The sequence below is a fragment of the Alnus glutinosa genome, chromosome 2, assembly GCF_958979055.1.
Source record: "Alnus glutinosa chromosome 2, dhAlnGlut1.1, whole genome shotgun sequence".
Taxonomy (NCBI): domain Eukaryota; kingdom Viridiplantae; phylum Streptophyta; class Magnoliopsida; order Fagales; family Betulaceae; genus Alnus; species Alnus glutinosa.
The window spans coordinates 16318948-16343568 of NC_084887.1; the positions used below are offsets into that span (position 1 = coordinate 16318948).

Sequence of the window (24621 nt, forward strand, 5' to 3'; positions counted from 1 at the left end):
CATTTGATGATTTGGTTTAAACCGGATATCTTTTGTGATTTGTGCAAAGAACGGATTCGGTGAATGATTTAATTAAATTTTGAAGCATAGTAAAACATACATAAGATTTGTACGGTGAGAACTTCGAATATGTATTAACGAACATGAGAATATGTTGCTGTGATTTGGTGGGAGTGGATTCTAAAACCTTAGTCCGTTTCTTTTGTTTTATTTTATTTTTCTTTTATTCATAAAATTTGGAACTAGGTTAAAATAGAATTAGTTTAAATAGAAATTAATTTTCGCAACACAATTCCCTATGGATTGGACCTCGCACTTGCACACACACTTTATTGCAAACGATTCGTGCGCTTGCGAGTAAATAAATTTGCACATCAAACGGTCTGTGCCAACCGAATATGGATTATACTTATTCTTTAGAGGTAATTTCTTGACTACTTGAGTGAGACGAGCCCTATATCATACATAGTATGAATTTTCTTTGTTAATTTATGATTGACCATTGTTATGCGGTAAGTGGTGAAATCAATTCCCTATTCTTTCTCTTATCCCTACTCTATTTATTTTTATGTCTTTTACTTTTATGTTTTTATTTTTAGAAAACAAAAACCAAATCAAACATCTTTTAAATGAAGTTATATTTAATCTTAAAAAAACTTGATAGTAATACCCCTGTAGTCCTTGAGGTTCGACACCCTCAATATAGCCCTATCCTATAAGGATTCGTTCTATTGCGAGTGGTTAATTTTATTATTGATATATTTTGGTAAACAAAAGACCACATCAGCATGAATAAGACATTGTAAACAATGCAATGCACACATACCTGACATGCACTAAGATTTAGGAACCAAAATCCTAGGCATGGGAGACTTCATCTTTACTAGGTGAGTCTACTCCCCCTCAAGGGGTGAATGATCTCATCATTCTTGACCCATTTCTGCTTAACCCGTGGAGATGGTTTGTGGGTCATGTCCATGTTGGTCATTCTTCTTAGCATACCTTGCATCAAGCTCAACAACCCTTCATAGCCTTGGTTGCTAGTGGGCTTCTGTGGCTTTCTCTTGTAGTGCCTTGATTTGTTCTTCTTTGATTTGCCACTCTGATAGGCAGGAACAAACAGATGCTGATGCCGTGGAGCCTGAAGTGCCGTAGGAGGTAGAGTGCTTGATGTAGCTCTTGTTGGCAGCTTCCTCTGAACCTTCGACTTCTGAGCCTGGAGCTGTGGATATTAGGGTTGGATGTGACCGATGATGCCGCAGTGATGACAGATGGGCAAGCTTCTTTTGTTTGAATGCTTCTTGATATTCTTTGCAGAATTAGCATTCTTACAAATAACATTGCCCTTACCTTTTATATGTCTCCTATGCGGAGGGACATATTTTGATGAGGAAGAATCTTCAACTTCATTTTTCCTCAGAGCATTCTGCTTAATCCATGGCCTGTGGGATTTCAACAAATAACAATTTGGCCTAATATGACCAATTTTTCCACAATTATGACAAGTAGGAACAAACTTACCTCGTGTTCCTAATTCCTTGGACTTTGACATCACATGATTATTTAAGTAATAATTTTCTAAACAAGCCGTATCTACTATCACAGGCTTAATATCAATAGAATTTAATTCAAAATCAGAAGCATGTGAAGTAGAAGTACTCATATCATCAACAATTAAATCAGGTTGGTTAGAAATATCTAAATAAATACAAAGCATGCTTTTCAAATTATCACTTGAAATTTTTTTTCAAGAGATCTTCAGATTCTTTTAATTTATTCTCAAGTATATCAATAATGTCAAATAGCATGGTATTCTCAGATCTCAAAGAGTCAATCAAAACATGTGATTCAGATAACTAAACAATCAAAGACTCTTTTTCTTGTTTCACCCTTTTAAACTCTTTATGAGAAACTTCAGAATTTTTAGCATTCTTTAATTTATCAAAAACCTTAAAGAGCTTAATATCAGAATCCTCATTAGATAACTGAGAAGAATTCATGAAAAAAAAGGTGTAATAGAAAAATAGAAGTCACAAAATATGAGGATCACACTCAGGAATTAAATCCTTAAAACGGAGTGTACCCACTCTGATTCCAATTCAAAAATTAAAATGACTTCTAATTTAAACAAGTGTGTGTGATAGTGTGTAATAAAATATCAAAAAACTGAAATAAATAAGACATATATTTTGTTGATGAAGTGAAAACTCAGTTAAGAGAAAAACCACTCCGGGGCAGCCAAACCCGGGATATCCACTATTAAGAAGACAATACTAGTTACAAAGTAGTAGCACTCACATACCTTTGATGCAGTGGTCGTACCTTGAACTCTAACATGTAACCTAACACGAATGCCTCCCAACCAATTTTCTAACTTGAAGGAGTCTTCAACGGAATATTTTACCCTAAGGCCAACCCTTAAGATAGATTTCAGATCAACGCAGCAACAACACATAACGACAACAGCTTGAGAGATTGACTCAGCACAATAACTCTAAAATATAACTCTCTAAGCACTAAGGAATTCAATACCGAATTCTTGCAATTCTCAAGCCTAGGGACCTCTATTTATCGGCTGTAGATTCAAATGAGCGTCTGACTTGAAAAACCTAAGTGCTATCCGGACGGTAGACATAAGGCGTCCGAACGGACAACTGTGCGATTGGCTTTCCAAAATTTCACTGAAATTCTTTCCAGATTTGAGCCATGTTCGGACAGTGTTGCCCTATCATCCGGACAGTCGCACTTCAGCTGCACGCAATTTCCATATCAAGGCTTTGTGCGTTCAGACGACTGGACCGAAGGAATGGTCGTCCGGACGGTTGATCTGATGCACGCAACTTCCATATATGTAGCTCGCACGTCCGGACCATGAAGGCTGGTGTCCGAACGTCTGAATTTTGAATGCACGACTTGTCTTATGGATGAGCGTGTCCGGACGAGACTCCACATCATCCGGACAGTTGCAGCGATCTTCCCATATCTGTGTTTTGGAAAGAAATCCCATAGCTGGTATAACATTGAGTGTTGTCCAGATGTGCTGCTGAAATGTCTGGACGGATGCAAGCTGGAGCAGTTCGAAGCTTCTTGACACAGAGGAAGGTCCAGACGGAAAGTTCTCGTCGTCCGGACGGATGATGCTTTGGACAGTTGGGCATCCAGACGATATATCACGTCGTCCGGACGGCTGCAAAGGATCCGATTTCTCTAACTTGTAAACTGTGCAAAATCTTCTAGAAGACCTCTGAATAACTAAATCCCTGTTTAAATGCATCATTACAAAGAAGTGATTTTGTCCAACAGAATGTAGCCAATCACAAACTAACTAATTGAATTTTATTTATTATTATTATTTAAAATTGTGGTTTTTTGTGTCTTACATTTTCCCCTCCTTATAAAAATTTCGGTTTTAAAAGTTTAATGTTACAAGAAAATATCATATTTTAATTTTTAAAACATTTAAATTGCAAGACCAATAAAAAATTAAAATTCAAACTTCATGAGTTTCCACTTCATGGTGGAAATAAAAAGGTTAAATACAATTTACCCCCTCAAAGTTGTAGCCCTTTTTCAATCTTGCCTCCAATTTTTAAAAGTTTGCAATGTGCACCAATGAAGTTTTCCAATTTGTCAATGTGGTCAATCCGTTAGTCTTTTCCTTCTGCTTTGATGGAAAGGGCATCACATGCACGTGATTTTTTCGATGCAAATGTCTCCATTTTACCCTCAGGGTTAAATACAAATAATCTCCCCAAAGTTTGACCACTTTTTCAATCTTGCCTCCAATTTTTAAAAATTTTCAATGTGCTCCAACGGAGTTTCTAAATTTTTCAATGTGGCCAATCTGTTAGTAATTTCCATCTGCTCTGACGAAAAGGGCCTCACGTGCTACGCACGTGATTTTTTTCATGTAAACTTCTCCATTTTACCCTTGGCCAATTACCAAATTCCTTGGATTTTCATCTCTTTTTCCCTTCTTGACTTTCCCATAAAACACTTCCCACTCCGACAACCATCTTGGCTACCACGAGCTCGCCACTGTCACACCCTCTCTCTCTCCAAATCTACCACCTCTGTGGCCTAGGCTGGTCCTTCCACTCTCTTCGCTCCCACCAAATCCTCCCTTCGCGCCTACGACTCTTACTCCGTCAGTTTTCGAGGCCTCAACAACATGACGGTTTTCGTGGTGGATGACCTCTCGATCTTCACCGGCTTTCATTCATACATTAGCAATGTCCATTTCCACATCGGGTTTAGCATTTTGTTTGTTTGTTGCAGAAACAACTCGTTATCTGCTTGAAGGGTTAAGAGTTTTTTAAGAAAAGTGAGACAAATGGAAGTTTTGGGTATTATTTTCTTTTATATTTTCTTGGTCGGTTTGGTTTTATTTCAAGGAAATGCGGACCCAGTAGAGGATTTTCTTGGTGGGTTTAGTTTTTCTAATACTTGTTTGCTGCTTGAGAAGAAAAAGGGAAAATGAGTTGTTATCGGGAAAGTTGCAGAAGGGAGAGATGTCACCTGAGAAAGTGATTTGGTAATTGACTGAGGGTAAAATGGAGAAGTTCGTATGAAAAAAATCACGTCTGGAGCACGTGAGTCCCTTTCCATTAGAGCAGACGAAAATTACTAATGGATTGGCCACATTGAAAAATTTGGAAACTTCGTTGGGACACATTGCAAATTTTTAAAGATTGGAGGTAAGATTGAAAATGTGGTCAAACTTTAGGGAGTTAATTGTATTTAACCCTGAGGATAAATTAGAGACGTTTGCATCGAAAAAATTACGTGTTATGCACATGATGCCTTTTCCATCAAAGCAAACGGAAAAGACTAATAGATTGGCCACATTGACGAATTGGGAAACTTCATTGGGGCACATTGCAAATTTTTAAAGATTGGAGGTATGATTGAAAAGGGGGTACAACTTTGGGGGGTGAACTGTATTTAACCCAAATAAAAATGAAACAAACCAGATTAGCTACTGTTTCGCAAAGTAAATAAAATAATACAACACAAAGTAATATTGTCTCCAAAAACAAGGGAAATGAAAACAAGGAGGGAAAACTACATCTACACTTTAGCCTCCCAATGTTTCACCAAATTTTCAATCTTGCCTCCAAACTGAAATAATTTGCAATGGACCCCAACAAAGTTTCCAAATTTTTGCAATGTAGCCATTCTGTTAGATGATTCCGTCTTCCTTGACAGAAATTGCCACACGTGTGATTTTTGCTTTTGACTTCGTCAAAATACCCTCATGTGCAAGGGTGACACCGCCACCCTCTATGTCACCTACGACATCAACATCCACTCGGCTAAACCAGTGGCACATCACCACGAGTGCATCCCCGTCGAGCCCTTCTTCGACTCTGCCGAGTTTCAGCTCCAAGCTCATGGATGCTCTGGATTTGAAACCCGACGACATGCTATTCTGTGATGTGGATCCGTTTCTTGATTTCGATTACTCGAATCTGTTTCATAGTGCTGGTACGGATAGTGTAGCACCGGTTTAGACTATGGTTGCCTCTACTCCAATTATCAACCGCTCTTTAGAGAATTGTTTTGATATCAATTTCTGCAGATCCAAGCTCTCCGCATTCAGCTATATGACCTAGTCTCTTAGCCAAAGCGTAATTACTCAATCCTGCTTCTAGAGCTCTTAATTTTCCAGGAAGATTATTCGATTGTTTGTGTTGACTTTTATGTTATTTCTTAGGTTTCGTCGTCCTATGTTGGGATTGTTCTAGATGGGAATTCCATGTCCAATATATTGTATCCTTTCGGCTGCAACATAAGTGCCGATCCGAACGTACCGATCTCAAGGACTATGAACCAAGTGGTGACTCAGTTGTGTGGAATTGATCGCGAAGCTAGGGTTTTAAGGTACACGGAGAAGAGGAAGAACCAGAAGTTCGAGAAGATCAATTGTGACGACACTCTTTCTTTTTTTAATAACACAAATGGAGTTATTACAGTGGCATGGCGATTAGTCACAAAACCAACATATGGTACACATCCCATAACATGTACCTGATATTCAGAGTCAACATCTATGCAGCGGAATAATATACAACGAAAAACATAAAACTCATAAAACTATCAAATGTTAATTACAACAAAGCTATTTAAATCGTCTATCTATTTAATGCTTAATCATAAAGTTATTTACATAGCAAAAGAATGGCTAAGAGCATTCCTAGCAGCTTCCCTTCCCTTCCCTTTCATTTTCCCTAAATGTAGGGAATAAAACTATTTTTTACTTCCCTATCAAAAAATACCCCACAGCAGCTTCCCTTCATTTTTCCCTATATCATTAAAATATTATTTTGTTACTTTTACTTTAATTAAAAGTAAGAAAAGAAAGAGATAAAGTAAGAGAGAGGTTATATTTTTAAAATAAACAATTGAATGGGAGGTGAATAGTGCTTCCCAATGCATTGGGAAGCACTGTTCACTTCCTAGGGAACAGATAATTGTAGGGAAGCTGCTAGTAATGCTCTAACAAATAAACGTGTCACAAGCGACACGTGCCATATACAAAATAACTACAAAAGGGTCCATCTGAGTCCAACACAACTATAACCTGAGCAAGCAGCTTTAATCGTAGTATACCAAATACCTAGCCACTAGGTCGTCATCGACATCAGCGGTATTTGTAGCCAAAGTATCAGCATCTACACAGTCATGGTGTTAGCCATGTCCGTATAGGTCAAAGTATGAGTTCACCAACTCAGGAGTATATTACACACTGTTTTTCTCAATGAGCCAACTATTTCTATGTTGGGGATCATGTGTTAATCAAATTAGACGTAGCGGAATACTGATCCCAGAATTTTTTTTTTCAAGATAAACAAGGCTAGATTAATTTAAACCAACATGTTTAGAGTACTTACAATCGAAATCGGCCTCTCCTAGGCTACTATGACCAATTGACTTTTGAAACTTTCATGTCAAATGATGAAGAACTTTTTCTTCGTGTTTTTGACTCGACCACCAGATCTTCTCTTCGATGACTAAATATGACTGTGAGTTGGACTCACAACTTGAAGAAGTGAATTGGTTAAATAATACTTCACTATGACCCTCTTTTAGTTTTTAATTGGCTGCATTCTGTTGACAAAATCACTATTATGTAAGTCTGCTGTCTTAACAGGGATACCATATTTTCCAGAGTCTTTAGAATATTCAGGAGTTAATTTCCTTAACATGGAAAGCCTTAATATGACAAGTATTAGTGTCATCAGTTCAAGAAAAGCAATTTCCAAGTGTCAGGAAGATTATACGCAGTGTACAGCTCTGTAAAGCCGGTTACCTTGTTACCGTCCGGATAGCCCAAAGGAAGTGTCTGGATGCCCATCAGAATCTTCTTGAAGCATATAACTGAATTGTAAACTCTGGATATAACAGCATCCCTGTTTAATAAGTATAATTACATAGACGTGATTTTGTTCAAAATAATGCAGTCAATCATAACTAACATCGACGTTACAATTACAACACATGACCAAGATATTATCAACATGAAAAAACATGTTTAAGGCTCAGGGTTTACCTTAATGAAGCTGAAAAACACTAATATCACATCTTCTCTCTTTAAGATCTATATCTCTCAAGAAATAAGGTATCAAGGATGCATGGGGGTGTGGAGGCACCTCAAGGGAGTGATGGTGGTTTATATAAGCGATGGTTGAAGAGATATGACTAAACAAGGTCAATAGTAGCTTAAAATTGCTTTTCAAGCAACACTGAATGTTCAATGAACTATTCTGAAGACATGCAGAAGTGGTCCATATCGAACGTTCCAATGTTGCTTTGAACGTTCGGGTAGGGGTCCATGTTGAACCTTTTTCAATGATGGGTCGAACATTCAATCATGGTTTATTTTATTAATTGATTATTTAAATTTTAAGGAAATTATTATATTTAGTAAGTTAATAAGGCAAGTATATTTTGTAAAAAAGATTTGTGTAAACTACTATTATTGTAAATTGAAACTTATTATTATTATTATTTAAAATTATGGTTTTTGGGATATTACAATTTCTTCTGCGCTTGCCTTGGAAAGCACCCTTTGCCCATTCAATGTGAACTTCATAGTTAATTTTGAGAAACTTCACAGTATATCTTCTGAAGTTCCTAGCCATTCAATTCCCAACACTACTTCATAATCACCCAATGGTAATATAAAAAAATAAAAAATTTGGTTCGTAACTCTTGATCTTACACCAAAAGTTTTGCTCTCGAGCACTTACCTGGACAAGTCAAGGTTCTTTCGTCTGCCAAATTTACCTCGAACTGATCATAGGGCTCCACCGGAATTAAAAGTCTTTTAACAACATCTCCATCTAAGAAATTGATGTGGTATTTTGTTTACCAAAATATATCAATAATAAATTAACTACTCGCAATAGAACGAATCCTTGTAGGATAAGGCTATAGAAAGGATGTCGAACCTCAAAGACTGTAGAGGTATGGTTATCAAATTTATGAAAATTAAAAATAACTAAAGAAAAGATTGTTGATTTTGTGATTAACTAAAGTGCATAAAATAAACGTAAAAGAAAATTGAATTATAAGAGAGAGAAAGAGTAGAGTATTGACTTCATCGCTATCCGCACATCAATGATTAATCATATTTAATTAGAGAAATTCATTCTATACATGCTATAAATAAACAAGAAGTTACCATATTAAAGAATAAGTATAATCCATCTTCGATTGGCACGGACCGTCCACCTAACCACTAAGATGCGGTACGATCCGTCTTCCCTAGGCATGGATTAGCTACATCTTTAATAGGATACATACAATTAATGGAAAAGTATAACCCATCTTTGGTTGGTATGAATCGTCTACCTAAATTACACTAAACTAGGGTGTAGTACGATTCTTCTTCCCTAGGCATGACCTATCTAATCCTCTTAATAATATGTCAATTAAACCCGTTGTATAATCATCATTCTCATAATCACAGAAAATAAGAATGATTTGAGTTCAATAAAGGTAAAAAGCTTTCTAAGACAAGAGAAAAAACCAATATTGATTATAAATTGAAGGACAATTGCATTAAAAGATGAAGAACAATATCAAATTGTAGCAATTATTATAATTATACAATCAACATGCATAAACTAAAATTCTCTAAATTAAAATAGAATCAGACCATTGTGCTTGGATAGGGCTACATCAATACCCTACAAATGATTTTAGCCGCTCATGATGTTGCTGCAATGGCCTCCTATCATGATTATTTCTTTTCAACTCTTCAAGCCTTCAAGAAGTTTTTCTCTGAATTTGCTCTAGGTAGCAGTGTGTCTTTCTTCAATGTTTAGATGCCTATTTATAGAGATTAGGAGAGGCCTAGAAGCTTTTGGAATTCCAAAAAACAAATGTCTCTTGAGTCTTCTTGTCTAAGTAGAAGATTGAAACTTCAATCCAAGTAGGAAAAGGATTCCAAATTCGTATAGAATTGCGGTCTTTTATTCCGGGGCAATTTTGGCATAGTAAACATTCGAATTAGAGAAAAGCTATTTCTGACATATTTGTTTTATTTTTTATTAGCTTTCGAATGCCACCAATTTTATTGCAATCTAATATCTGAGAAAAAAGTTATGATCAAAATACTGAGATATGTGCAGAATCCAAATTTGAACCCAATCCGATTTTGACTCTTAGTGGAGAAGTTCCGATTTAATCCTTTACTTCATTTTATTAAACTTAACCACATCATATAGGTCTTATATTATGATTGGTTAAGCTTAAACATATCTTCTAAGTCTTCTCAAAGTGTGCTTTAAGCCCAAAATTAATGAAATTAATTGCATCTTTATTTAAAACCTGAAAACAATAAAACAACACAAAATCAAACAAATAACAATGCCAAGGAATTAACATATGCACGTTAAGGGGCTTGATGTGCAACATTCAACGTTTATCACATCCCCAAACTTACATATTGCTATTCCCTTAACAATACAAAACAAGAAATAAAATTGAAAACAACTAGATAAATCCTTTTTTCGTAGGATGTACGATTGTATTTAGCATATGCAACAAGCCTTTTAAATCCATAGGACTCCTAGTGGACAAGTGAAGTCTTGTGAGGGTTTGCCAGAATTGATACCCACAAACATTATGCAAGATCATGTTATATATAAGATTGAAGTGTCACAAAAACAATGATTCTCATTCATTAGCAAGCTTAACAAAATAAACTTCATCTTCACAATTTCAGGGAATTAAAAATTAAGCTACTAACTTGGCATTATGAGATATCACAAAATTCAGTTAGTGTAAAGTGAACTTAACACATAGTCATGGGGTTTCAAAAACTAATATCAATCATGAATGGTTCAACACTCAAAATTCGCTGGACTCCCCATTAGATAAAACAACCAATGCATATATATTTATTATTATTATTATTATTATTATTATTATTATTATAATATATGCAGGTTGTGCAATGCTTAGCTCCTTTAAGCTTTCTAATTGACCCATGTAACGAGTATTAGGTCAATGACTCCCAAACCAGATGTTTTTAAGGCATTAGGTGTAAAACACCTTAAAGACTTACTAACTCGAGTCAAAAAAGCTACGAAGCTAAACTTAGCCATTTTATCAATCAAAGAAAAGTTTTACTTTTTGACGCGAACACTCAATGCTTAATGAGGCAAGAGATCCGGTTACTCAGTGAAAAGTTCAAAGTGATCAATATTATTCTTTTCTTTTTTTCTTTTTTTATTATTATTTTTTTTATGCCAAGGTTATTCCTCCAATAAGTTACCCAGCTGCATCAAAGATATTGATAACAGACATAATTGATTTCAAATTTCATACCCCACAGAGTACGTGCTAGTGTGCTTGTGAGAATCAAATTGAAACAAGTAATATCTCATGCTGCCAAAGAAAATAACAAAACTTCTTAATTCCCTAGTCAAGTGATCATGTGTTCATCATGTTAAGCTCAGCAATGAAATACAAATCAAGATTAAAGTTCAACCAAATTCTTAGAAATAGCATGATCAGGCAGTCATAATATCTATAACAGGACAACAAAATGTTTTTCCCACCCTCAAACTTAAATGATACATTGTCCCCAATGTATAGATAGAGATTCAATACTGGGTGGAAGGAAAAAAAATGGGGTTGGTTGTACTCCCCCAAACTTCAACGCAAGAATGCATGTCTTAAAAAAATAAAGCACTACTCCAGCTTTATAATAAGCATCAAGGAAATCAACAAGAGAAGTGTTAGTAAAGTGGGTTGCCTCCCATTAGCACTAAGTTTAACGTCTTCAGCTAGATAAACTAGATCCACAAATAAATCAAAAATAAAAACGAGGAAGGGTAAGAAAAACTCCTCTAGTCCAAGTAGATGGGATCTGTCAAGTAGATGGAAGCAGCATCTTCATTCTGTGCAATGCCCTCTATGTATGTAACGCCCCGCCTTTTATAAAAAGCGTAAGTGAAATTTTTCCGATTTTCACGTGACATTACTAACTCATCAGAGTTATAAATTAGCAGCGGAATATAATTTTTCTTTAACAATGACACATCAGAGCTGACTAATAACCTCAATATATAAAAATAATAACCTTTTGTTCTGATATAATAATTACATCCAAAATAATAACATATGTGCCACAAGCGGCACTTAATAAAGTATCAGTAATACCAAAATATTATAGCATCAGGAACATAAAAAGGAGTTTGACATATGTACATGAAAGGATAAACTAAGCAGGGTAGTCCATCACATCCAAGAGACCACAACACGAGGTAACCTAGCCTAAAAAAAAGACTGCTACTCATATCCATCTAAGCATCTGGATAGTCCTGATATTCTTCATCCTCATATCCTGTATTAATATATAATATAGAGAGAAATAATAATACAAAAATACCTAGTGAGTCAACTGTTTTCAATAATATTATAATTGCTGATTTATTATAAATAAATATCACAATGCAATGACATAATAAAATGACAGTTTTATATGCACAGTCTTATTATAAAATAAATCATGAGCTTCTTGCGTTCAATTTTTAGAGACGTAACTCTAACACATAGATTCAAGGAAACGTAATTCCATTTAATAAAGTCTAGGAAACGTAATTCCTGTCTAGCGTATTATAGGAGACGTTACTCCCGTTTAACGAATGATAGGAGACGTAACTCCCGTTTAGCGAGCTCTAAGGAGACGTCACTCCTCTAATAATTATTATCTTTTTGGCACAGGCAGACGTCACTCCCTGTTCCGTAGGCAGACGTAACTTCCTACTCTGTTGTTTATTAAATATTTTTGACTCAGGCAGACGTCACTCCCAACTTTGTTATAATTAAATTCATTAATTAAAATAACAAAATATGCAAAATCCACATGCGCAAACAATTAAATAAAATAGAAACTACAACATTATGGAAATTCAGCATCACCCTCAGTGAGTAAGAAATACTCACAGTTCTCTGCTACAAAGAAAGATCCACAGGAAAAATGACTGCACAGTTATATACATTTAATAATATATTAGTATAAAATACTAAGAACCTATTTTAATATTTTATCACTTTCGACTAATAAATCACTTATCCCAATTTCTAATGTTGCTTAAATATTATAACGGCATAAAATAGGTTAATTATATTACCACGTATTTCGTGTGGGCATTATTACGGTATTTATAAATAATAACCAAATCACTCATTTTAGTTAAAATGGCATTATAAAAGCTTTAACATTAAAAAGCATATATATTTATTTTTATATCAAACAAACATAATAACTTACCAAATATAAATAATGAACTTTATGTTTCAAAACAAGTGAATAGAATAATAACATTATTTTGTTCTTCTAAAATCCGGGCAGAATAATGGCATTAGTAACACTAATGCCTAAAAATACTTTTAGAATTTTTGGCGGCACAACAACACTTTTATAAAATATTACTTTTTACTCGGGTATCACAATGACGTGATTTATTGTTTAAATATGCCATTTGGAATACCCTGTTAAAACACAATTTAAAACATTAGATACTTAAAATAATAAGTATAGTAAAATCACAAAGTACTAAAATAAAGTTAATAACTTAAAAATTACATAAAATAAATCAAAGCATTTAATTAAAAACTTACCAAATATCTCAAAATACTGAGATATTAAAAGTACCATATGTCCAAATTTCTTATTATTTTACTTTATTCTAGTTGTTATATATATATATATATATATATATATATATCCTTTTAAACAAAAACCCATACACATCATCGTCAAACACACACAACTTTGTCTTATCTATTTTTTATCTTTCTTCTCTTTTGTTTTCATTTCCTTTTGCTTGTTGACCGAACAATTGACCAAGAGGGACACATGTGTATTGAATTGTAATCAAAACAAGAGAAATAGGAAGAACTCACGAGAGAGAGAGAAAGTGGGTCCTTGAGTCTCCTTTTTCTTTTTCTTTCTTCTTCTATTCTTTTATTCACCAAGACACACACAAACACAGCAGGTACCCAAGAAAGAGGCAGAGAGAGAGCTTACCTATAGTAAAGGAGAGGATCCTTCTTTTACTGAACTACCCGAACATCCAGTGGAAAAGAAGAAAAGAGTTTTCTTCTTCTCTTTTGAGCTACTGAACGAACAAAGCAGAGGGAGAGAAAGGTTTGCTGCAAATCATGAGAATAGAGAAAAAGAATGCAGAGAGCTTCCTACAAGAGACAAATCAGAAAGAAGATGAAGGAGAGAGGGGCCTAAGCGTGAAGAACGAAGAGGGGCTGTACCTCTATTTATTTACAAACCAATGGCTTGGATCACTTGAGCTCAGATGCATCCAATGATTGAGAGAAGGTTCAGCTCACCTGGGTGTGTCGTGCTGTCCAGTGAGTCACGAAGTTCTCCATGGAAGCTTCTAAAACAAAATCTGCATCTTATCTCTAACTAACTATGCGTTTGCTTCTAATTGGTCTCTAACTGAATCTCTTGTAGTTTGGTATTGATGGTCAAGATTGCTCAAGAATTGATCAAGGGCTAGAGGTTGAACGTGGGGAGCAAGTTTGAGAGATGAGATATTTTGGTTAGAAGTCAATGAACGGGAAGAAGGAAGAAAGTCATGCGTGAATGAGAGCTTCACTTGGGCTCTAAGTTTTTGCTCCACATGTGTGGGCTGCTGAGTTGGTTACATAAGTCTGGGCTGTTATGTGGACTGGGCTGAGTTCACAAGGGCTGGGGTGGGTTTTTGGGTAAGTAAAATGGGCCCACAAATTACATAACTGAATTTTCGTCCTATTCAGAGGTACAATTTTTTGTGGATGTTTTCGGGTACTCAATGGAGTCCAAAAATTATGAAATTCGGAGGGTAGTTAGAGGACTTCGAGATGAGTGTTCTGGCTTTTGAATCGATGAAAACGGAGTTCGTTTGACCCTATTTTCGTTATTCCAAAGTTTAAGGTCCGTTTGAATTTTTATCAAATTAAAACTATAAAGGCTTTTAAATGAATATTTATTTTTATAAATATTTATATTTATTCTTTTTCATTATTATTAGGTCTTAAATCATATTTTAAGATATTTTATTAAATATCTTAAAATACGGGGTGTTACAATGTAGGGCTTCAATCTTTGGCCGTTCACTTTGAACAAAGTGCCATCCTTTGGGTCCTATAATTTGATGGTGCCATGTGGAGACACTGACATGACTCTGAAAGGGCCATCCCATCTGGAGCGAAGCTTCCCAAGAAAGAGCCGGAGTTTGGAATTGAAAAGCCATACCTTTTGTTCTGGCACAAAGGACTTGGGCAGAATATGTCGGTCATGAAATGCCTTTGTCTTTTCCTTGTAAATGCGGGCATTGTCATATGCATCATTGCGCAGCTCCTCCAATTCTGTCAACTGAAGTTTCCGGTGAGAGCCAGCTTCTTTCATGTCAAAATTGAACTGCTTGATTGCCCACAGAGCTTTGTGCTCTAGCTCCACAGGAAGGTGGCATGCCTTGCCATAAACAATCTGATATGGAGACATACCGATTGGTGTCTTGTAAGCTGTGTGATAGGCCCATAGTGCATCATGGAGGCGCAAGGACCAATCCTTGCGATCTGGCCTAACTGTCTTCTCTAGAATGTGTTTGATCTCCCTGTTGGAAACTTCCACTTGGCCACTAGTTTGAGGATGGTAGGGAGTGGCTACTTTGTGTGTGACGAAATATTTAAGAGCAAGGTCTTGAGAAACCGGTTGCAAAAGTGCTTACCTTCGCCATTAATGATGGCCCGTGGGGTACCAAATTGGCTAAAAATGTTGACCTGGATGAATTTGACCACAACCTTGTGATCATTAGTCTTGGTGGCCACAGCCTTGACCCATTTAGAGACATAATCCACTCCTACAAGAATATACTCAAACCCAAAAGATGGCGGGAAGGGTCCCATGAAGTCGATACCCCAAATGTCAAAGATTTCAACAATTAAGATGGGGTTTAGTGGCATCATGTCCCTCTAATACGTAGCTTCAAGGCGTTGGCACCTCTCACAAGCCTGACAAAACCCATAGGCATCTTTGAGCAAGGTAAGCCATGTGAATCCGCTCTGTAGAACCTTGGCTACAGTTTTCTTGGCACTGAAGTGTCCTCCACATGCTAGTGAATGGCAGAATGTAAGAATACTGTGGAGTTCACTCTCGGGGACACAACGATGGATTATCTGATCAGCACAATACTTGAATAACTCTGGATCTTCCCAAAAATAAGATCGGACCTGCTTGAAGAAGCGGTCCTTGTCTTGTTTGGACCAATGAGAAGGGATCCAACCTGTGGCTAAATAGTTAACAATATCAGCATACTAAGGCGGCTCCCTTGAAGTAATCTCAAATAGTTGCTCATCTGGGAAGGAAGCATTAACTGGAATAGGCTGAGTTTTCTCAAACATAATCCGTGATAGGTGGTCGGCGACAACATTCTCACTTCCCTTCTTGTCTCGTATTTCAATGTCGAATTCTTGCAGAAGAAGTATCTATCGAATCAATCGGGGCTTAGTTTCTTTCTTGGCCAGTAAATGGCATAGAGCCACATGATCAAAGTAGATGATTACCTTGGATCCCAAAAGATATGAGAGGAATTTATCCAAGGCAAAGACAACGGCTAGCAGCTCTTTTTCTGTTGTTGTGTAATTGACTTGAGCATCCATCAGAGTCTTGCTAGCATAGTAGATGACATGAGGAAGCTTGCCTTCATGTTGTCCCGGACTGCACCCAAAGCATAATCAGATGCATCACACATGATTTCAAACGGCAAAGACCAATCGGGAGGCTTCATGATAGGAGCAAAAGATAGCATAGAACGAAGCTTATGGAATGCCTCTAGACATGCATCATCAAAGTGGAAAGTAGTATCCTTGGCAAGTAAATTACACAAGGGTCTTGAAATTTTATTGAAATCCTTGATGAAGCGGTGATAGAAGCCGCATGCCCGAGGAAGGAACGAATCTGCTTCACTGAAGTAGGTGGCGGTAGATTTTCAATCAGCTCAACTTTGGCACGGTCCACTTCAATTCCTCTTTTAGTGTGACGCCCCGCTTTTACAAAAAGCGTAAGTGAAAATTTTTCGAATTTCCACAAGACATTATTAACTTATCATAGGTAATTATTGGCAACGGAATAAATGTAATATAAATTGGGAATAGGTTGACACCTCAGAGCTACTACTAAAATACCTCAAAATATATATATAATGAGCCAGTCAGCATAATTATACAAACAGTAATACCAGTCATGTCTCACAGGGCTAGATAATCATACAAGCCAAATATCTATATATAACCGGAGAATTATAAGTATTGTCTTAAGTTAGGCTAATGGACTATAACAGGGTAGTCCCAAAATATAGGCTATCCAGCCTTACAAAAACTGAACCAGGAACCATCTATGTGTCGGGATAGTCCTGATAATCCTCTTCTTTTTTATAGCCTGAACCATTACAAATACCATACAAAGAGAAGAAAACAACATAAACACTAAAGTGAGTCCGCTGTTTCCAATAATAATATGAGTGCTGATTTATTTAATTAATGCAACACAATGCAATGGCCATATAATCACATGTATATACAAAATATAATCCATGATCGCGAGTCATAGACATAAAATGAACATAAACGTAATCATAAAGCAATGACAGTTTTAAGGGTATAGTTTTAGGTATTTCCCTTTTTCCACTCCTCTGTTGGCCTAGGCATGGTTAGCGTGTTATTTGAAGCCTGGGCTTCCTCCCTTTAACTTTTAATTATAATCTTTGGGAGCCTAGGCTCCTGGAAACCTCGGAATCCCTGGTGACCTAGGTACACCAGTTTTTGTATTTATTATTCTCTTTTCAGGTACCTCCTCATTCACTGAGAACCTAGGAACTCATGTGAAGCCTCGCGTACCCACTGTGGATCTAGATCCAGCAGCTTGTTATTAGACAGATTATTAAAAATAATAAAACATACAAAGCCACATGCGCAAACAAGTAAATAAACCAGTAAGCATAATATTATAGGAAAAGTCAACCAGCTTCGTCCTCAGTAAATATAGAGATACTTACTAGTTTTTGCTCCAAATATTTTCCTTTACAACTGCATAACAACCATCATATGATGATAACGAATTAATAAAGCATTCTCATGAAATCATTATTATTACCATATCTCTTCCTAGAAATTGCAACGGCTACAGATTTAAACATGATCTCTTATTTATCTATTTTAATGCTTACTCACCAACTCTTGTATTAGCACTACTAGAATTATCCATCACATAACACACCTTAAAAATAAGGATACATTGTCATATAATCAAGCACACATATGATTTTACTCTTCTTTAATTCACACATCCTTATAACACACACCTAAATATTGCTCACCTCTTTTTTCTTAATATATATATATATATATATATATATATATATATATATATATATATATATATATATATATATATATATATATATATATATATCAAAACCTCAACATATATACTCTCACACTTACATTTCTTGATCCATTTTTAAAACACAATTTATCCATTCTAAATTACTAATCTCATGTAGTGAATACTCATCCACATGCTTACACATATACTCACATGTAAGTTAGCCAATTTTTCATACAACATGCATAATTAAAAGCAAGAGCAAGTCATGATTTCAAATAACAATAGAACTACTTGATCTATGAGAAGTTTAAGGGAGAAAATACTCACCCAAAGTTCCCCAATAACTTAAAGAGTGAAGGAGAGTTGCTGTCCAAGAGAGTTCCACTTGCAAAGCTTGGTTTCTTGGTCTCAAAACAAATGAGGTTTCCACTCACACTCTACCACTGATTTTGTGGGAGAATGAGGGTGGTTTTGGATCTTAATTGGGCTTTCTAGGTGCTGGAAAGTGAGGTGAAAATGGAGGATTTTCGTGCTACTTCTACAGCACTAGAGTGAGAGAGAGTTTTGGCTAGAGTTTTGTTTCTACTTCATGAAAATCAACTCCCCATGCAACCTATATATAGCACTCTTGAAGGGCTGAGATTTAACCAACAAATCATCATCTCAATGGCCGGATTTGAGCCAGCCAACACCTCAAATCCATAGCTCAAATCTCATAGGTGACTATTCCATATCTTAGTCCATGATTACATGATATCTAAGGAAATCTAGTTGGGCTTCAACCAAAATGGGCTAACTAGGCTAACTAAATATGGGCATGATCGTTTGGCATCAAGTACCACGTGTGGGTCCCAAATCATTCGGTGGAAAAATCAATTTTCGCAATTGGCGGAAACTGCACTGCACTGGGCGAAGTCGCTCGATCGAAAATAAAGTCGCTCGATCGACTTCGACATATAATCGTTCGATCGACCAGAAAGTCGCTCGATCGACTTCACTTTACTGATCCAACTCTCTACATGCATAACTATATAACTCAATTAGACTAAGAGCAATTCTTAAGTCTTATATTTATGCACATATTTTGATAACTTAAGTGGGTTGTCTTTCCCGGGTATTACATTTAGATACTATATGGCCCATAACTATTCCCTCTTGCACCATAAAGTGGCTCTTCTCCCAGCTTAAGATTAGATCTGTTTCTTTGCAATGTCGAAGCATAAGTGATAGATTGTGGAGACATGTATCAAAGGAGGAACCAAAAATAGAGAAATCATCCATAAATACTTCCAGAAATTTTTCTACCATGATTGAGAAGATCGACATCATGCATCGCTGAAAAGTAGCAGGTGCATTGCATAATCCAAAGGGCATGCGCCTGTAAGCGAAGGTGCCAAAGGGGCAGGTGAAGGTCATCTTTTCTTGGTCTTAGGGATCAATTGCCATTTGATTATACTCGGAGTACCCATCTAGGAAACAATAGTAGCTTTAGCCAGCAAGACGCTCCAGGATCTGATCAATGAATGGGAGTGGAAAGTGATCCTTCTGAGTATGGGAGTTGAGCTTGCAGTAGTCAATACAGACGCTCCATCCTGTGGTTGTGCACTGGGGAATCAATTCGCCAGCTGAGTTCTCTAGCATTGTGTTGCCAAACTTTTTTGGAACCACTTGGGTGGGGCTCACCCACTTGCTATTCGAGATAGGGTAGATGATACATGCATCAAGTAATTTGACCACCTCATTCATCACTACCTCTTTCATATTGGGATTCAATCGGCGCTGTGCCTCACGAGACGGTCGAGCATCTTCCTCTAAATGAATCTGGTGCATACAAATGGAGGGGTCAATGCCTTTCCAATCAACTATAGTCCATCCAATAGCCTCTTTATGCTTCTTCAATACTGCTAATAAGCTGTCTTCTTGGTCCTTTTGTAGATCTGAAGCAATGATGACCGGCAAGGTATCATTAGAGCCAAAGAAGGCATACTTGAGCTTGTCTGGCAGTGGCTTCAATTCAAGCTTCGGTGGAGACTCAAGGGAAGGAACGGGAGGAGTGCTTGAAGTTGGAGGTAGGGGCTCCTTGGGTAGTCTCCATGGATTAAAGTTTGCACTGGTAGCTGTTTCTAGCAAGGCATTTACCTCATCAATGTATTGATTGGTGTTGAAGTCTTCAGAGCCAAAGTGAGTTAGGCAGTCTTCCAAAGGATCCCATGTCAAAAGACTGGGGAGTGAATCTTCTACATATTCTTCAATGTTGTCCATAAAGAAACACTCATTTTGATCAGGTGCATGCTGGAATGCATTGAAGATATTTAGCCTGTCCTTCATATTTCCAAAGGAAATCTCCATGACTCCAGTACGACAGTTGATGCATGCATTGGTCGTGGCTAAGAACGGACGCCCAAGGATGACCGGGATCAATTTCTTAGGATTGGGAATGGGCTCAGTGTCAAGTATGATAAAGTCCACTAGGAAGAAAAACTTATCTACTCGGATGATGACATCTTATATTACCCCTCCTTGTTTCTTAATAGACCGATCAACCAACTGCAGAATCACTGTGGTGGGCTTCAGTTCCCCTAGGCCAAGTTGCTGATACACTGAATAGGGAAGTAAATTCACATCTGCTCCTAGATCTATGAGCGCTTTATCAATCTCACTCTATCCGATGATACGTGAAATTGTAAGGGCTCCAGGATCCTTGAACTTCGGAGGAGTGTTGTGTTGAATTAGGGAGCTCACATGCTTAGTAAGAATGACTTTCTTAGGAATATGATTTCTAATTTTCCTTTTCCGAGTACACAAGTCCTTGAGGAATTTTGCATAGGCAAGTACTTGCTTAATGGCATCAAGGAGTGGGAGGTTGATTTTTACCTGTTTGAAGACCTCCATAATATCTTGTATTTTCTCTCCTTGTTTTCCGAAGTGAGAAGGTGCCTTGAGACGTTCTGGGAATGGGACCCGGGGCTCATATGGTATCTCAGGAGTGGGAGTAGATGAAGAAGCCTCAGTGTTTACTTGCTTACCCGTGTCTTTCTGTAGATTCTGTGGGATCTCAGTTTGCTCATCCGCCTTTTCTTGCACATGATTGTCGACCCTTCTTCCACTTCTCAATGTGGTGATGGCTTGAACTTGCTGGTGCTTTGAGTCTTCTACTATGTAGTGTCCTCTTGGGTTGGCCACCGGTTGACTTGGAAGTTTCCCCTCTTCCCTCTTGTTGTGGGTATTAGCCATCTGTCCCATTTGCACCTCTAACTTGGCAATGGCTTGGGAGTGAGAATTCATTGTCTGATTAAAAGAGGTCACTGTCTGAGCAAGAGAGGTCACTGTCTAACCCTGAGATTTCATTGTCTGTTCCATATTGCTCATAAATTGTAACATCTGATCTTGAAAATCAGAATCCAACCGAGGAGATGGTGTAGCTTGAGACCGCTGCTACGCAGGCTTGTATGTGGAAGAAGGTTGATAGGGCTGCCTGGTAGATTGAGATTGATTGTACACCTCTGGGACCGAGTTACTTTGTAGCTAAGCCTTCCATGAGAAGTTGGGATGATTTTTCCACCCTGGGTTATAAGTATTGGAGTATGGATCATTACCCGGATCAGAAAATGCTGCATTAACCTGCTCAGTTGAAACATTAGAGAAATTTGCAACCGTAGGACAATCATTGACTTGATGCATAGGACTCAAACAGAATGAACATGGTGAGTGTTGTGTGTTCGTGTGAGCAGAATGAGGAGCAAAACCAGCCACCATCAATTGATCGAACTTTCTATTGATAGTGTCAACTACTTAAGTGGCTATATCCGAAGAGTGTCCTACTTCAAAAAGTCCTTCAGTCTTTGGTGCTTGAGGTGCAGGTGCTCTACGTCTAGTGGATGCATGCTGAATGGAATTATCACTCAAATTTTCAAACAATGTCCATGCTTCATCCTCACTTTTCATCATAAATGTTCCCCCACAAGATGCATCTACCATTTGTCTATTAGGCTTGGTCAAGCCTTCGTAGAAGCTTTGCACTGGTTGTCACTTTGGGAACATTGGGAGATACAGCTATCTTGTAGGTCCTTGAGTCTAAGTAGGTCCTTGAGTCTAAGAAATTGATGTGGTATTTTATTTATCAAAATATATCAATAATAAATTAACCACTCGCAATAGAATGAATCCTTGTAGGATAAGGCTATAGAAAGGGTGTCGAACCTCAAGCACTGCAGGGGTATTGTTATCAAATTTATGAAAATTAAAAATAGCTAAAGAAAAGATTGTTGATTTTGTGATTAACTAAAGTGCATAAAATAAACGTAAAAGAAAATTGAATTATAATAGAGAGAAAGAGTAGACTATTGACTTCACCGCTATCCGCACATCAATGGTTAATCATATTTAATTAGAAAAATTCATTCTATGCATGCTATAAATAAACAAGAAGTTACCATATTAAAGAATAAGTATAATCCATCTTCGGTTGGCACGGACCATCCACCTAACTACTAAGATGCAGTACGACCCGTTTTCCCTAGGTATGGATTAGCTACATATTTAATAGGATACATACAATCAATGAAAAAGTATAACTCATCTTCGGTTGGTATGAATCGTCTACCTAAATTACACTAAACAAGGGTGTAGTACGATTCGTCTTTCCTAGGCATGACCTATCTAATCCTCTTAATCATATGTCAATTAAACCCGTTGTCTAATCATCATTCTCATAATCACAGAAAATAAGAATGATTTGAGTTCAATAAAGGTAAAAAGATTTTTGAGACAAGAGAAGAATTCTACCAATATTGATTATGAATTGAAGGACAATTGCATTAAAAGATGAAGAACAATATCAAATTGTAGCAATTCTCATAATTATACAACCAACATGCATAAACTAAAATTCTCTAAATTAAAATAGAATCAAACCATTGTGCTTGGATATGGCTACATCAATACCCTACAAAGGTTTTTAGCCGCTCATTACGTTGTTACAATGGCCTCCTGCCATGATTACTTCTCTTCAACTCTTCAAGGCTTCAAAAAGTTTTTCTCTGAATTTGCTCTAGGTAGCAGTGTGTCTTTCTTCAATGTTTAGAGGCCTATTTATAGAGATTAGGAAAGGCCTAGAAGCTCTTGGAATTCCAGAAAAAAAAAAAAAAAAAAAAAAAAAAAAAAAAAAAACGTCTCTTGAGTCTTATTGTCCAAGTAAGAGATTGAAACTTCAATCTAAGTAGGAAAAGGATTCCAAATTCGTCCAGAATTGCATTCTTTTATTGCGAGGTGATTTTGGCATAGTAGACGTCTAAATTAGGGAAAAGCTAATTCTGACATATTTGTTGCTTTTTTTATTAGCTTTCGAATGCCACCAATTTAATTGCAATCCAATATTTGAGCCAAAAGTTATGATCAAAACACTGAAACATGTGCAAAATCCAAATTTGAACCCAACCTGATTCCGATTTTGACTCTTAGTGGAGAAATCCCGATTTAATCTTTCACTTGATTTGATTAAACTTAACCACATCCTATAGATCTTCTATTATGATTGGTTAAGCTTAAACATATCTTCTAAGTTTTCTCAAAGTGTGCTTTAAGCCCAAAATCAGTGGAATTAATTGCATCTTTATTTAAAACTTGAAAACAATAAAACAACACAAAATCAAACAAATAACAATGCCAATGAATTAACATATGCAAGTTAAGGGGCTTGAATTTGCAACATTCAACGCTTATAAGAAATTGTTGGCACTACATGTGTCAATTAAAACTATTATGAGTTGGTGTTTGAGGTATCCGCTTACCCTCATTGTTTGTGGGTTGGAGTAGCTGCTAATGCATGAACTATAACTGTCATAAGATCTTCTGCATTCTAAGATTCATCATCATCGGACTCAAACTCTCCGCTATCAATTGTTGAGTGAGTAACTTCTTCCAAAGGTTCAATCATTAACAATCTTGCATTGCTGTCCCATGTGCCACTTCTTATCACAACGCCAACAAAGCCCTTTAGTCGACCATTACTTGAGCTCTTTTTGTGTCAATCGGGTAACAGAAGGTTATTGAGTTGAATTTGGAGCACCAATACTTCCATTAGCTATCTTGTTCACTACTTTAGTTGTTTTGCATTTTCCTCGCCAAGGCTTTCCTCATGTACTCTTGCAATCGAAAATGCAGCCATGATTGTCCTTGGTAGTTGGGCTTGACTTTTCGTTGGATTTATGACCGAATTCATTCAATGAAAGTCCCCACAAACTTCTTTATAGACTACCTTCGAGTTCGGTTGTAGAGGTGTTCAATGCGGTTTTGATATTCACTCACAGTAGATGTCTGTTGAATCTTTGCTAGCTCTCTGCCCACATTGTCATATGCTGAAGGACCAAATCGGAGGAGTCATTCCACAAATTCATCCTATATTGGTTCTCTACGACAAGCCACCAAACAATCAAACCACAATATGGCATCATCGTTAAGACTGATTGATGCCATCTCCACCTTCGAATCAACAGTTGTGTGGTGATATTTGAAGAAGCACTTTTCTTTGGATACCCATCCCGATGAATCTCCATCATCCCAGCGTGGGAACTCTAGTTTCATACATGGAGCTCCATACTTTTGCTCCCTTTGCAATCGAGTTTTCAGTGACTCTCAATTTTTGTTTAACCTCGCATTTTCCCCCTTTGCAATTGAACTTTTGGTGACTTTCATTTTTGTCTGTCCTAGCGTTC

The 24621-nt window shown here is 36.9% G+C and overlaps 1 long non-coding RNA gene and 1 pseudogene across 1 annotated transcript; one reads left to right on the forward strand and one right to left on the reverse strand.

Annotated features, from left to right (window-relative positions):
- Positions 1 to 5257: 5257 nt before the first annotated feature.
- Positions 5258 to 7302, forward strand: LOC133860316 (zinc finger protein CONSTANS-LIKE 5-like; annotated as a pseudogene).
- Positions 7303 to 11585: 4283 nt separating this feature from the next.
- LOC133860188 (uncharacterized) lies at positions 11586 to 13826 on the reverse strand. The gene is made up of 2 exons (XR_009898893.1): positions 13550 to 13826; positions 11586 to 11860 (listed from the first exon to the last, which is right to left on the reverse strand). It is a non-coding gene; the product is annotated as an uncharacterized LOC133860188 (long non-coding RNA).
- Between the last annotated feature and the right edge of the window lie 10795 nt (positions 13827 to 24621).